We start from the raw sequence: 15,480 nt of genomic DNA, 5'->3' as shown, positions 1-15,480 counted from the left end.
TATTTTGGGATATTATGAGGGTTTCTTGTTGCTCCGGTTGCGGCAGCGAAGAAATTTTACTTGCCTCGTGCCTAGCAGTTCAGTTGCCAATCTGTGGGGTTGGGTGTATAATAGAATATTAGAAAGGTGCCTTGGTGCATAGAAACACGGAGGCAGTAGTGTTTAAACTGTATTTTGTCACAGGACTTCACCTGCAAAGCCTAGGGGTCGGTGTTTATTATGGATTTTAGAAGGTTTCTTTGATTCTTAGGGAAGTGGTAGTAGAAGAATTTAGCCTGCCTCAGCTACAAGAAGCACACATATACAACTCGTGGGCAGGGTGTATTCTAGCATATTAGAAGGTATTCTTTTGTGGTTAGAAATACGGTGGTAGAGTAGTTTAAACTGCCTTGACGGCCAGTAAATCCCATATAAAACATGAGAGCCGGGGTTTATTTTGGGACATTAGGACGGTTCCTCGATGCTGCTCAGAGAAGGGACGGTAGATATATATTTTTTAAATTTATATTTAAATTTTATTTTCCTTCTAATATGCTAGAATACGAGTAATGGGATGCTTGTCCCTGAGATAAGATGAATTCTTCCACTGAGGCTCCCCCGAGCATCAAAGACCCCCCTCCCCGCATATCCCAAATAAAACCCCGGTCCTCAGGTTGTACAGGTAAAGTGCTAAAAATTATATTATATTTTTAGGCCGCCATAACCCTGAAGAACAAAAAAATCTCACCAGAACCGTTTCTAGAGTCTGAAAAACCTACATGAAAAATGTCAGTAAAATCCATCCATTGGTACGGCCGTGATTGAAGGACACACACTGCTAAAGTTTGTCATGGCTGCCACTTATCGAGGTTGGTGATGGGAAAGCTGGAAGGAGGAATATGAAAATTATCTCGTCCTATTTGAAACCTTGACACCGGCACGGAAAAAAGACTTACTACTTCATAGTGCAGCCCCCAACATGCAACAACTGGTGAAAACGATTAAAATTGACTCAATAGAGAAAAAAGATTATTAGATAGCCCTTATTTGCTCCATAGAAACTACAGTGAGTCCTATAGATTCCATCATATTTAGGATATTGAGACAAGGGGAAAATAAACAAATCGAAGGAGAAATCATGAATGATTATATCCCTCCATTAAGAAATTTCAGAGCTATCACAAGTCAATCGTAGAAAAACTTTTCTGTGAGTAGTCCTTAAGAATGCCACATCCTCAAGATTACGTCAAGTGACCTTTCAAAAGGATATCGAGACACTGGAAATTTTTTTAAATATAGCAAGATCGACGGAGTCCACCCAAGCCCGTACTAATGCAATGGAAAACTGTAATGTTATTCCGGAATACAAGGAACCGAAGAAAAGTTCTTATGATAGACCAGAAGCTATGTAAAATGAAGAAGGTTATGGAAAGTGAATGATAGTGACTGCAAGAGGTGTGGAATATCCCTTGAGAAAAATAAAGAAGCTTGTTTGAGCCTAGGGGAAAAATATTTGAAATGTGAAGTAATCAATCACTTTATTTACATTTGTAAGGGTCAAATATCTTCTAGGGGGACCGATATGTTCAACTAAGATCAGGGGGTACTAATAAAACTTACAAAATACTTATGGTAAGGGGGGTCCGCAGGGAGGGGCTGTAGGGTATGTCCTCCCAAATGAATTAGTTTTGAAAAATTACCATAAGATTTTTTTTTCGGGAAGGTTTATTTTCTAAGAAAAGTGTCATTTGATCAAATTATACAGCGGAGAAAAAATGAATTAAAACATTCATGGGCGAACCAATGAATGGATTTTCATAAATTTTTCATGTAGGTTCTTAACGCTCCAGAAACAGTTCTGGTTATATGTTTTTGGTCCTCAGGGCCGTGACAGTCTTTAAATAACATTTTTTAGCACTTTGCCTGTACAACCGGAGGGTCAGGTTGTATTTTGGATATTAAAAGGGATCTTGGATACTCAGGCAAGCGGTGGTGAAAGATTTTAACCTACCTTAGGGACCAGCATCCCCCAATCCGTGGGCGGAGGTATATTCTAGGATATTAGAAGGTGTCCTTGGTAATTAATAATGCGGCGGTGATGCAGTTTAAACTGCCTTGAGGCCCAGTACTTCACCGCTACAAACTGAGAGTCGGGGTGAATTTTGGGATATTAAGAGGGTTCCTTGATGCTCAGGGAAGAGGTAGTGGAGCAATTTAACTTGCCTCAGTCCCAGCAGTTCATCTGTACAACCCGTTATCATCGCGTGAAAGAAAAGTGCTTATATATTAGCTTACTCATACTCATAAAACCAGCATGAGAATTATGCTTAAAATTTTAAGGTCTTTATTTTTTGTTTTATATTAAGCAGAATAGTTCTTAATTAATTTTAATTTCTTAATGTCTCGGGCAACGCGTAGCCAACCTACTCTATTTAATGTTATATAAAGAATAATCCTACAATTGAGAAGAATTGACTAACCTACTAGTTACCAACTGATTTTTGTCTTATTTCTTTCTCATATTGAAGGAAGTGAAGTTGAAAGGTACCTACAATTAATAAAGATCACATCGTGTTACTCCTTATGAAATCTCGTTAAATCGTGAACCTATTCCATCTAACTATTGAAAAAAAGAAAAGTTATGGATAATCGAAGCTGTATTTAATACAGCGTGCAAGAAGTTATTAAAAGGACGACTACATGTATAGAAATATGGATCACGTGGTATTCGTTTCACCACTTTGGTTTATAGCTTTGGGGAGAATGAACTAAGTACCATTTAATTCCAAGCTTATTTTCTTTGTCTATTGGAGGAGGAACAATATATGTATATATATATGTATGTAAAATAAAGATTTCAATGTGATTCCTATATACCGAGTGTTCTATTAAAATATGAAGACTTTGAATTTTAAACTTTTACAGGATATAATTTATTAATCAACTATAGAATTTCAACAAAATTAATACAATAAATAGATCTGTGTCTGAGCTCTCTTAATCACTAATGTAAGCAGCGGCGAAGCCCCGGGGCCTACTACGGATATAGTCCTCTGCCATGGTGCCTCAGTGCTCGCTGACTGTGGCTTTGAGGGTCTGTTTTTGGTTGACGAACACTTTAGGCCTTCCCCTCGACATCAACCTAAAAAGTGTAGTCGAGGGGTTTTGCATCAGGGCTGTAAGGGGGCCAAAAGTGTCAAAAAAAGAGTTCAAAAGAGTCTTACAACGGAGTAGATGGGTTTCTTTCATTGAGGTGTCAAAATTGGCCTCTCCATTCTCACAAGGCTCTTTCTTTCCGGCGTGTACGTAAGATGGAGAACTCAAGTGGGTTTTGCAACCAATTGTTTATGCTTTAGTATATCGAAATATGAATTAATTTTAATCACTTAACAGTAATTAATTATTGAATTAGTAAGTGTTCAGATTTTAATAGACCACTCGGTAAATCAACATATACCATAAATACAATACATATAGTCTCTACATGCTCATAGTAGAGAGTAGAAATCTACCTCCAAACAGAAAAAAGATTACAAGTTCATTGCTACTAATAGTAATACGTATATATGAAAACCACACTTATGTATACAAGTGTATACGTAGTCATAATACAGCAAAATATATTGTATATGCATTTTCTACTACCTTCTATTGCGTACACGGTAAATGAAGAACGCACACAGCGTCTTTATACATTATACATACATACAGCATGGTTGCAATGTACGAATGTATGCGTATACCTTATATGTCCTAAGAAGGCATCATCTTGGTTTGCATGAAAGACGTGAGGGAGAGCAATGAAATAGAATAGAGTCTTTCGTTCATTCATACGGGATTCACTCATTTAAAGAGATCCAAAAGTATTTAATTAGAAAGACATGCGTATTAGGAACTACAGATACTATTCAAGTTTGCATACATAACGTAAATGTAACATCTCTTCTTTTGAGTACAATCACTCTGTTCTAAAGAAGGCTATACTTCTACAAGAAATTGAATATCATAACGGCAAAGAGAAGATTTTGACCCAGGACCCCATCAGGATTAGGGTTGCCAGATATTATCCTAAATCTTAATAAATTGTTTTTTGGGTCATATCTGGCACATGGGTTTTGAGTTTGAAACTCTTTATCTACGACTTTGAAGGTGAAAATTACATAGCCGAAGGAAAATATTTTTTATTTTGTAACATGAAATATGCTCATTCTTACTTTAAAAAAACAAAAACATATTAGCATTTCTAGAGGTTCAAACGATTCTTCTTCCCTCTTATAGTATAAAAGTCCTTGGATGTTATTCCATTGACAAGAAAATTAGCTTCTTTCCGTTTTTCTTGCCTCTTATTGGTATTCTGAACAAAGTTGATTGGTTACATCGAATAGTTACTTTTAGTAAACTGTGAACAGTTCCCTAAATGTCCCCCTGAATTGGCGAACTACCTAGGTAGTGCATAGATACCAACTGATCCCCCCTTTTAGGAGGAAGAAAGGTTGAGAGATATCTACAGGCTTGCCGACATAAATACAAACAAAATTGAAAAGCCAATTTCTAAAATTGTAGACTAGATAAAGATGTAAGCAATAAAACAACATTTATTTGTTTGACGTTTATGTATTATTTTATTCAATGTGACTGGCCTCAGTGGCAATCATTTTCTCAATCTTGGCCCTGATGCTCTTGCAGGCATTCTCCTCATCTGCAGCCGAGATCCTCACCCGCTCCTTCTTCATGGTTGATTTCAGACGGTCCACGCTATTAGTGGTGCATTGAACAGACCTCCTTCTGCAACTTTCCTTGAAAAAGTAATCTAACAGATTGCAATTGGGAGAGTTGGAGGGGCAAGTTTTTTTTTTGGGAGGGGGGCAGAAATCGTATAAGTTTGTCCTGAATTACTCTTCGCCGATCTTAAATGTGTGGCAGGGGTAGCGTCCTGTTGCTACACGTAGGCTGAGGGACGTTTGCCTGCACCCAAGGAAGCACAGTGGACCTCAAGCACTCCACATACACAGAAGATGCCTTTTCTTCCTTCTTGAAGAATAATGGTGGAATTACTTTCCTTGTAATGGTGATGACGCCCAAGACCATGATGGAGCTGGAGTTCTTGGACTTGTACACAAAGGGGAAATTGTACTTGGACGTGGAGAGTCATCTGTTATTTTGAGAGTTCCTTTTGCGTTCAATAGTGAATATTTTCTCACCTGAGAACATGATGGAGTTACCTGCATTGGACTTCTTGAGCCTAAAGAGTAGAGTCTTGCAGTGTGCCAACCTGACCTCTTTTTGTTTCTCAGTCAACAGATGATATTACACACAAGACTACAACCCCTTAATTGACACACTCAGTTATGGATACCAGTGTTATTATTAATTGAGTTTTGTCCGGATTTATTTAAGCAACCCTGTAGAATAAAGAGAATATCGTTTCCTATTCTCATCAAGCTCTCTAAGCATGAATGGAGTGTAAAAAAGTTGTGTTCTTCAAATTTGCTTAACCCATTGGATTGATAATTTTCAAACAGTTTTCCTATTCAACAGTATGAAAATGAATATAATTTACTTGTCTACGTTTGTGGACACCTTCAAAGATATAAAAAAATCTGCATCACAAATCAAGCCAAGCTTCTTTCCCTATAATACTCTAAAAAATTATACTATACTACTTCATAAAATATATAACTTGTATTTAATTTAAACCCATGTCATTTCCTTGTTTGGTTTGTTGTACCTTCATGCATTATTACCCAGCTATGACTTTAGATATTGCTTCTGATTGTGAGGACTCGACATGTAATAGTAAATAGTAGCCTCTATTTTTCCGGTCTGTAAATTCTTGACATTCTGTAAGCAGTATGATTTTGAATAATTATGACCAATTTAGGTAGAACATTTTTATTTGCGGTTTTACTTTTGGTCTGGACCGATATATCGATCCAAATAGGTCAAGATAAAATTACTTAAGATCGAATCGAAATAAATTTTGTTCTCGTACTAAGTCTCAAACTCACTAATTATAGTCAACCTTAGTATAGTATATATTACTTTTTATTTGATTATAAAATCAAATAATTGTTATTTCGCAAACAGCTTCTTAATTTGAAGAATAAAATACTTATTTAGTGTTATTTGATGTACTTGTATGCAGGATGTACATTTTCCATAGGACATCAAGGTTGGCTGTGGCTTCTTCATCATTCTATTAAAGTCAATACCGTTAGTCTCTCAGCTCTCTGGTGAAGTTTTATTTCTTAATAGAAAACAAACAAAATACAATATTAACCTAATCATCTCTCTCTCTCACACACACAAATAATAAATGACATATTCTAGCAAATGTGAGTTTCTTTTTCTTTGGAAAAGGCTTTGTTTTTCTTAAGGGATAAAACATTCATGTCAACTCTTGTCTTTATTTATATGTACAGTTAACAAGGTGTTTCCCTTATCGGTCTAGCGGATCTAGCAGTTCAAGCAGTTCCGGTTCTTGAACCGCGGAACAAACAAAGTCGAACAGAGACCGTAATATATAGCTAGTCGGTCTTGGTTCTTGCGCTTTTGTTCCTGCAGTGTATACGTAAAGAAAATACAATATATATACTATAAAAAATAAATTAACTTTAATCAACAAGTCAATTTTATCAGTTTCTTATGGGCAACTTCAACGTTTTCCAATAGTTTGTTTACGTCACCAGGGTGATACAGTTGTATCTGAGTTCTAAACGGCTAAGGATTTCTTATGGATCTGGAAAAGTGGTTTTAGGCACCAGACGCTGTAAATAATAGAGGGAAGGGGTGGGGTAGATTATGGGTTTACAAAACTTTACTATTCCAAGGCTCCCTTCACTAATACATTATTAGCTGAGGCCCCATTCTACGAAACATGTACTATGTAAGGATAGACTAAAAGCAATTCTCAATTATCCATCTTCCTGCACCCCCCTCCCCACATACAGCCCTCACTTTGAAAACCATTGTATAATGCAACCTTAGTTTTCGGGCCCTCATGGAAATTTGGGGCAGTACGCACTCTGTGTATAAACAAGCTGCGGTCCTGTTTATATCAAATATCCTTTCCTGGGCCGAATTTTCTATCAGCACCCCTTGTTTTAAGTGCTTGTTACAAAAATGAGCCTCTATAAAAAAGAACCGTGACCTAAGCCTGGAACCGAAGCCTATAAAGCTAAACCGAGACCAAAACGTTGAAATGAAAGAACCGAGACAGGGGCCTATAGAACCACTGAACCTGAACCGAGCACAACCTTGACAGTAAGTTATATTTTTGATCAGGGTGGTTATCATATTATTTACTTGCTTAAATCTAACATTGATCCTGCCTCCTGCAGTTCTTTATTTTATATAATACAAGCGGGAATACCCGGCATTACCTAGAGGTATTTGTTAAAATATACCTCAAAGTTTTTCAACGCCTTTCATAATCACATTTATCATACAGTCAAATTTAAATAAACCATATTTTTTTATATCTATAAACGATTATGCCCAAGTTTAAATTGACGATATATTTAAAAATTTACAAGTAAAATTATTTTATAGAAAATTCAAAAAATATTTAATATAATATTTTACAAAATTCATGAATGTATTTGAAGGGCGCGCTGGTATCCTTGGAATAAAAAAAATCTTCTCAAGTAGAGTTTTCCTAAAGATAATTGTTTCTAAAACATAAGATATCATCGTCTTAACAATTTGTCTTGTACCATTACAAAGTTTGGAAGCATTTAGCTTTCCTAGCAAATTTAATAGAGTTCCAACTTTTAATGACATCTTATATGGAGCATTTCAGGAAGCTTCGTAGAATGAAGAAACTAGATTGGATAGTGTATTGCGTCATTTTTATCCGGAACCTTGTCAACAGGTTGATATGCTCTTAAATATCCTGGTATTTTATACAAAATCTATATTCCTTGGTGTTAGAATGGCTCTTTCTTGTAACCATTGATTGCCTTTGTTGCTCTGAGCAAAAAAGAGGGAGTACATTTTTTTCAAGTTTAATCACGAAGAAAATTTATTTTCACAGTCCCATTTTATCATTCCATCATGGATTTCGATAGGAATATTTCATTCATATACTTCTCTACAACTAACTACGCAACCTCTATGTATGGGGGGAATAAAATGAGTATGAATAACTGTTAGTGTTGGATCGGTCCTAGAACTGCATTGCTAATCAGTCCGATTTTTTTCGCCATTAAACAGTTTCAAAGACAGATTAGTCGGTTCTTTAGTTCTAAGGTCCAAATTGTCTTTTTATTTTATTTACCCTTAACTAGTATTGGACAAGGTTAATAGAAATACAAGTTTAGACCATCATGTAATTGGGCTTGCTAGCATTTTCAATCTGATGTATTGTACCAACTGCTGGGCAATACAGACCAATTTTGACAAAACACGCAACCACTCGTAGTCTATGACGTCATTATTGCTAGAACTTTCAATTTAATGTATCGTACCGACTACTGGACAGGAAAAACAGATTTTGACAAAACAAGTAACCACTGATCTACTGTGACGTCAATATTAAAAGTGTGGTGGTCAGTCGTACATGCATTATTGTATAACCTTGTATTGCTATTAAGCTTGGTATTGAACAAAATCAAAACGAAGACAAGTATGAATGAAAGCTGGAACAGATACAACTTAATTATCCAACGCTCTAGCCACACATTTTCTAATTTTTATCTTCAGGTATCTCGTCTCTTTGAAGTTATGATAAAACTTCAACGGCTGAAATGACGTAGTTACAATAAAATGCCAATAAAGACCGGTCCTATAATAACTATATATTCCTATAAAATGGATTTGATTACAATTCCTTTATGGGACACATATTATACTAAAAAATGATTGTTCATTCTGATTTTTTGTCTTGTACAGCGGACTTTCATACGCATTATGGTAAATATGCAAAATTATATATATTTTTTTTGTTTAATTGTATAATTAATTTTTTTAACTTATTGCAAATATATACAAATAGCATTGGCCCATATAGGAATTTAAATTAATTTTTTTTTTCTTCTAAATAAATTGAAGGGCATGCATCAAGCAAATTAACACCTTAAAAAAGTACCAAAATCGATAGTAGGACTATGTACAGTAATGGATCAATATCGCAGAAATAGAATCTAATTTGATCTCGAGAGCAAGTAAATAAACACAAACCCACTCCGTATCTTGCAAGGCCATTGGTAAAAATGAGTCCAATATTGATCCTCCATTCTATTCTGAGTCCAACAAGGACTTACACTAATAAGTAATAACTCTCCAACAAATCATCAGTCTCACTCTGGGTCTTTCATGAGCACACCCAGCACAAGTGATTGCTTTTCTTTAGATGTTCTCTCTTCAATAATTAAATAAAAAATGATAACATCTTTAGAAAATAAAGACACTGTTAAGGTTGCAACCATAGAAAAATAAAACTATACAGCTGCAGGGACGATATTATATATATATTTAAAAATCATATATATTAATTTTATTATGCATTTTTAAATCCATTTACACCATCAATAGACGAAAGTTCATTTTCTTAAATTTGTATTGAATTAACTATCGAAATATTCAAGCAAATTGCGATTTTTTCACTAAAATATGATCATCTCCTACGCATATGCTAATAGTACATGTTGAAAATCAACATAAAATCAAGTAAATAAAAAAAGGGAAAATTCAAAAAATACATAAAAGCAAAAACAGAATCAAAATTTATTATTTATATATTCATAAATATATTAATTCATCAGAACCAACACTGATTAGGCTAAGTTTCCTCAATTTTTGTGGTCAAAATATAGGCACATGTCTCTCAAGATTTAAAATGATTTTGGTATGAGATTTTTAATCTTACAAAGTTATTATTCATCATTGAACAGGGCTTCAATTTTCCAAATAAGTTCATTAAAAGGTTTGTGTAGTTTGTTTTGAGGTCTTTATGGGAGGGGTTGGTGGTTTCTCTTTGGAAAAATTGTTGTTCCAAGATGCTATTTTAAGCATTTTTTTTACTAATGACACAAATCAGGGCCACCCTCAGCTATTATAGGTCCCTATAACAAACAGATTGATCAAGGCCTAAATCCCAGACTGAACATTTGATTTTTAATGGTTTTTTTTTAATTTGCTTTTTTGAAGAAAATAATTTTTTACAACTTTCTTTTTAAAATAATTTTCATTCGAATGAATTTTTTTAAGAAAGAATGTTCTATTTAAGAAATTTGGTTCCGAACCTCTGCGATTGCAGTGGCTTAAGATCAGTCCTAATATCAATGCGTGAGAAATACAACGTATATCGTGAGAGCTTGATATTGATTGAAAATGCGTCAGAGACTTGTGGTCATCCTATATTAATTTATTATAAAGACTTACTTCAAGGAGGTTAATTCAATTGTACAAAGGACCACATGTATCGTTTTTGCTTCAATATCATATAATTTTTATGAGAAAAATAAAAAGAACACAGATTGGTTGAGTAGCATTCTGTAATTTAAATAAATTAAGTACTTTAAAACTCAATACTAAAAAAATAATTGAGTTATTAATATGTCTTAACGAGAACCTTTTTCCTAAATGAACCTTAGCTAACCTGTATTAAAATATCTGAAAAATTAAAAAAATGAATACAAAGCCCTAAAAGCCCTAATATAGTCATCACCAAAATAAAGAGGTATATTGTGATTAATGCCCTAAATATAGTTTTAAAAAAAGGAGGAAAACGCGTCTGGTAGATTGAGTGATATTATTTTCCCTACGCAAGAAGTTCCTTTATAATATTATATCACAGATGACGTCACTTTATCATTTTTTACATAGGGATAAAAAATTTATTCTTATAATTGTTTGTCATTTTCTCTTATGCACCTTTTTCTTGACTTTGCAGAATTTTATCTTCTCAATTCTGTTAAAAAGTGAATTTAATGTAGGTACGTAGTTAGTTAAGGATTAATATTCAACAATTCTAGTGGTAAAAAAAGTATCAATCACTACCTTTTTAGAAATATGGATAACGCGGTCTTTTTTTTATCACTTGGTTTAAAGCTTTGGGGGCAAGGCCGGGCTTAGCTTCAGTTGAGTTTTTCTCTTTCTTTCCTTAATATATTTTTTTACTTTTTACTAAATAAAATGTGTGGCCCTTTTTTTAATATTAATATTTTCGAGTGGCTTCTTTAATATATCATTTTTGAAAAATAATTTTTATCTTATTTTAGAAAAGGCCAAGCCTGAATTACATTTACATATTTTCTTTCATGACGTTTTAAAAAAAAAATGTATATATCTTTTTATTTTTAAAATAGTAAAGCGGGGCCTGGGACAAGTACACTCCTAAAAAAGTCACTGCCTATGATCCTTCTCACTATAAATGTTGTCTACAAGTCGTAACTTCTATAAGCAACCAGATAAATAAATGACTCATTTTAAATGTAGGATTAACAGTACTTGGGATGAGAATAATGCAAAAATGCAATATTTCATGAATTATGGACATATTAATGGACTTAATTTTTTAGTATTTTAACAAAAATGACTATAATATAAGTATTATGTGACACATTATGAAGTTCAAATGCCCAAAGACGTTACACGTAACTACATAATAGCCATGTAATTTAAATAGATCAAAAATGAAATGATGATATCAAAATATGGCTGTTAATTAGAATGACCGATGTTGTAATTTAATAATACATTTCAAGACGCAGAAATTGCAACTTGTACAATGTGATTATACCAGTTGTAACTTGTGCAGACATCGCAACTTGTATTCAACAGAGATATAGCCCTAAGGATTAGAATAATATATACAAACACACCCAGACACATGACATTAGATATACATACGTGAAAGATACCTACTAGAAAATGTGCTATTGCAAATGTGTCTTTTATTACTCAAGTGTATAGCAGTCGCATGTCTCTCAACTAAAAAACAAATATACAATAAACATTTGTGCTTTTGAAATATTGGAAAGTTTCGTAATTGCTATTACCTACTATTTTTTTTAAATAGTTGTTGTATTAATATCATAATGGGGATATCAATCCATTTAAAAGAAAATTAAAACTTTTTTTTTTGACAATAGTTACTACATATTATATTCAATCATTAATGACATACTTTGATATTGTAGTCAAAAAGTATAATTACAAGCCTATACTACTGACTATGTATATTGTATACATCAACAAGTATAGTATTATATTACTTTGTTTTTGTTGGGTGAAGTGACTTTAAATATAGGATTTCAAATGAATAAAATGTCTTGAGCAGGCTTGAACCAATAGATACACATCCCCATTACTACAGGTGTGAGTGAGGGGGGTATGCTACACTCTACTGACTCTTGTCGTCAAATTTGTAGAGCAGACGTTTTTTGAAAAAATAAGTCACAATATTGAAATTGCTGTCAATTCTTTTTATTTAATTGTCTTTTCTAAAAAAAAGAAAAAGATTTTACTTTTAAAAAAAGTTATTTGTTAAATTTTGCATTTCTAAAAAAAGTCTTTAAAAAACATTATGTCAAAATTTTCAAAGATTTGTTGAAAAAATCATTATTTACCATTATATTTCTTTAATCATTAATGTACTTTTTCTGTACATTTTCTTAAATATCTCAATTTAGGTAGATTCGTTCATACCTGCACTGCATTTGAAGCAATTATTTGTTGAATAGTAATCATTTTCATTTACCAGGAGGTAGATTTTGAAATTACAGACCTCTCACTCGAGGCCAATTTTGCCCAAATATTTGTGACTATAATTTTTATTACTTATCATAGTTAGAGATATGTCTTAATTACTTTAAAAAAAGTATTGATTTTACTTGAATTATCATGAATATTGATAGTTCCCACAGAATGGGAGAGAACAATTGCTCCCTTCCCCTGCTTTCCCATCTCCTACACCTATACATTAGGCACTTGTTGATTGCAGTATTATGGTCTATGTTTACTATAAAAAACCGTTCTGATTCACCTGTACGTACGAGGTCGAGCTGTGGAGACCAATAGAGAAAAAAGACGAAGAAAAAATATCGTTCAATGATTGTTTTCCTGTTGAGATGCTCAAAAATGTAAAGCATTGCCAAATATGGACATTGGTAAGAATGACTCTGTTTTTTATCCTCAATTCTATTTTTGAATCCAACAGGGACATATAAGCAGTGATGTTTATCAGGAGTATTTTGGGCATGTTAAAAAAAAGAAACTGAAGATCAACATGGTAACCCTGACAATTTGAATAATGGTCCGGAGGTGAGCACCATAGCTGTCATTAGTTTAGCTACAAGCAGCCATGACAAAGAGGAGGGAGAGAAGGAAATAAACAAGAAGTTCACTCCTCAAGAATTAAATAACAATAATACGGCGATACAAAATAAAAAAATCATCATCTTTACTCACCGTCATTCATGAGCACAACACTCGTGGTTACACTTTGATTTTTGAGGAGAGAACATCCAAGTATAAAGAATAATCATAACAGCAAAAACAAATTATAAAATACTTTTCAAGTCGTCAACAAAACTCGCACGCTAAAAAAGTACTAAGAATTTACAACCATAGCAATGAGTATAAAACAATAAAATGTTAAAGAATGTTTAAGACGTACTTTGATCCTTAGTATCATCAATATAATGAGTTTTAATAATGCTACCAAAGAGGTTTACGAAGGGATTGTTTCACTTGTGTTATTATGAGAAGAGGATCGTTATTAGATAGTTGAATCAAATTCATCGTCCCTAATGATGGAAAAACATAGACAAAAAGGCATTCAAGCAGGAATTGCGCAGAGTATTTGATTATATACCGAAGTTACTTGCTACTTCGTGGGTTGATCTTTTACCTGCTTTTATTTTTTTATTCTTCCTTTTCAGCCACCATAAAATATATATATGTATAGTCTGATAAGTGATAATATAGTCTATATAATATACACGTCAGGAGTAATGCGTAATGCGCAAAAGGTAACATAAGTAGATAAATAGCTATTAATATAAACATAGTTAAGGTTCTGAGATTTCAATGCAATAATTATTTTCAGATAAAAAAAAGATAAGATTTGAAAGAACAAAAAAAAAAAAAAAAAAAAAAAATACAGCCAAAATTATCCATGCATATCATATATGTAAATTTGTTATATGATTGTTACGTATACCATTGGCTATATCATTTAATTGTGACAGTGAGGCCCATGACGTATTCCCCTACAGTTGATGGTCGCTCATTGATGTTGCATCAGCATTTCACTATAATTTCCAGTCGCTTTTCAACATGTAAATAAATGACGAATTAAGTATATATAATTAATATTAAGTTTCATATATTTTTATAAGTAGGTAGTGTAAGTGTTTATCCTCTAATTATCCTATCTAAAGTGCACTTAACATCAGGCCTTTAACGACAAATTTTATTATATACTCATTGCTATGACTTTATCTTTTTTTATAAGAGCAACACTTGGGTGTCTACCCACCATGTTACACGTATTGTCTATTGTTGACCCAAAACGAAAGATGCATATCGAGAAAATGTATCAAAATAGAAAAACCAAAAAGTATTCCGTTTCAACCCAATCCATTTTTTTTCTTTTTGAGAAATAAACCCTTTTAAAATTTGCTTTCATTGTCCAATGAAGAAACAAAATAATTTTTAATATATACTATTTCAGTAAAGATATCAAACGTGGAACGTCAGCACGAAATCAAGCTAGAATGATTTATCTCAAAAGTCTGTATTAACTTTGTATTCTTGGACGAATTATCGTTAATTTCTGTCAACAAAGAATTCTTATTAACCATTTGGAGGTGATACAAATTAAACTTAAAGTAGAAAAAAATAATTGTCATAATAAAATAATTAGAAATTGATATATTTTGTTTGAAAGGGACATATCCGGGTCAATTTAAGTCCCTTAAATCAAATAAAGGTTTTAAACAAGAGTTAATATTCTTGGCTATGTTAACACATCCCACAAATTTGATTAGGATACCTATAATTGATCAAGATAAGTCCATAAAATATTGGGCTGTACATATATATGAAGTAAAATAAATAAATATGGAGTGTTCTCCTTTTCTTAATTTTTGTTCAAGATTGTTTGTATGTTGACCATCACAAATGTTAATTTATAAAATATGACAAAGATTTCCTTTTTAGAGCTTCCAGCTCATAGGGGTGCTACACTTCTATTCCTAAGTACGTATAAGAATATTATTTGAACAATGATTTGACTTTCAGTAGGTAACTGCAGAATTATATTTTTTTCTGTTTTTCTTTCTCATCTGGCTTCAACAATATTATGTATATCTTCACGGGGGATTCATGATTCAAAAAAGCACATATTGTGTATGGACCTATAAGACAGTAATACATAAATGTATGATGTATGTATGTATATACAAACTGAAGAAGATTCGACTTATAATTGGCAATAAGTGATCTTTTAGCTGATATTGTAGACATGACGCAAAATAGATTGAGAATAAATAA

The sequence above is a fragment of the Lepeophtheirus salmonis genome, chromosome 1 (genome assembly GCF_016086655.4).
Source record: "Lepeophtheirus salmonis chromosome 1, UVic_Lsal_1.4, whole genome shotgun sequence".
Classification (NCBI taxonomy): domain Eukaryota; kingdom Metazoa; phylum Arthropoda; class Copepoda; order Siphonostomatoida; family Caligidae; genus Lepeophtheirus; species Lepeophtheirus salmonis.
This window is presented reverse-complemented; position numbering follows the sequence as displayed.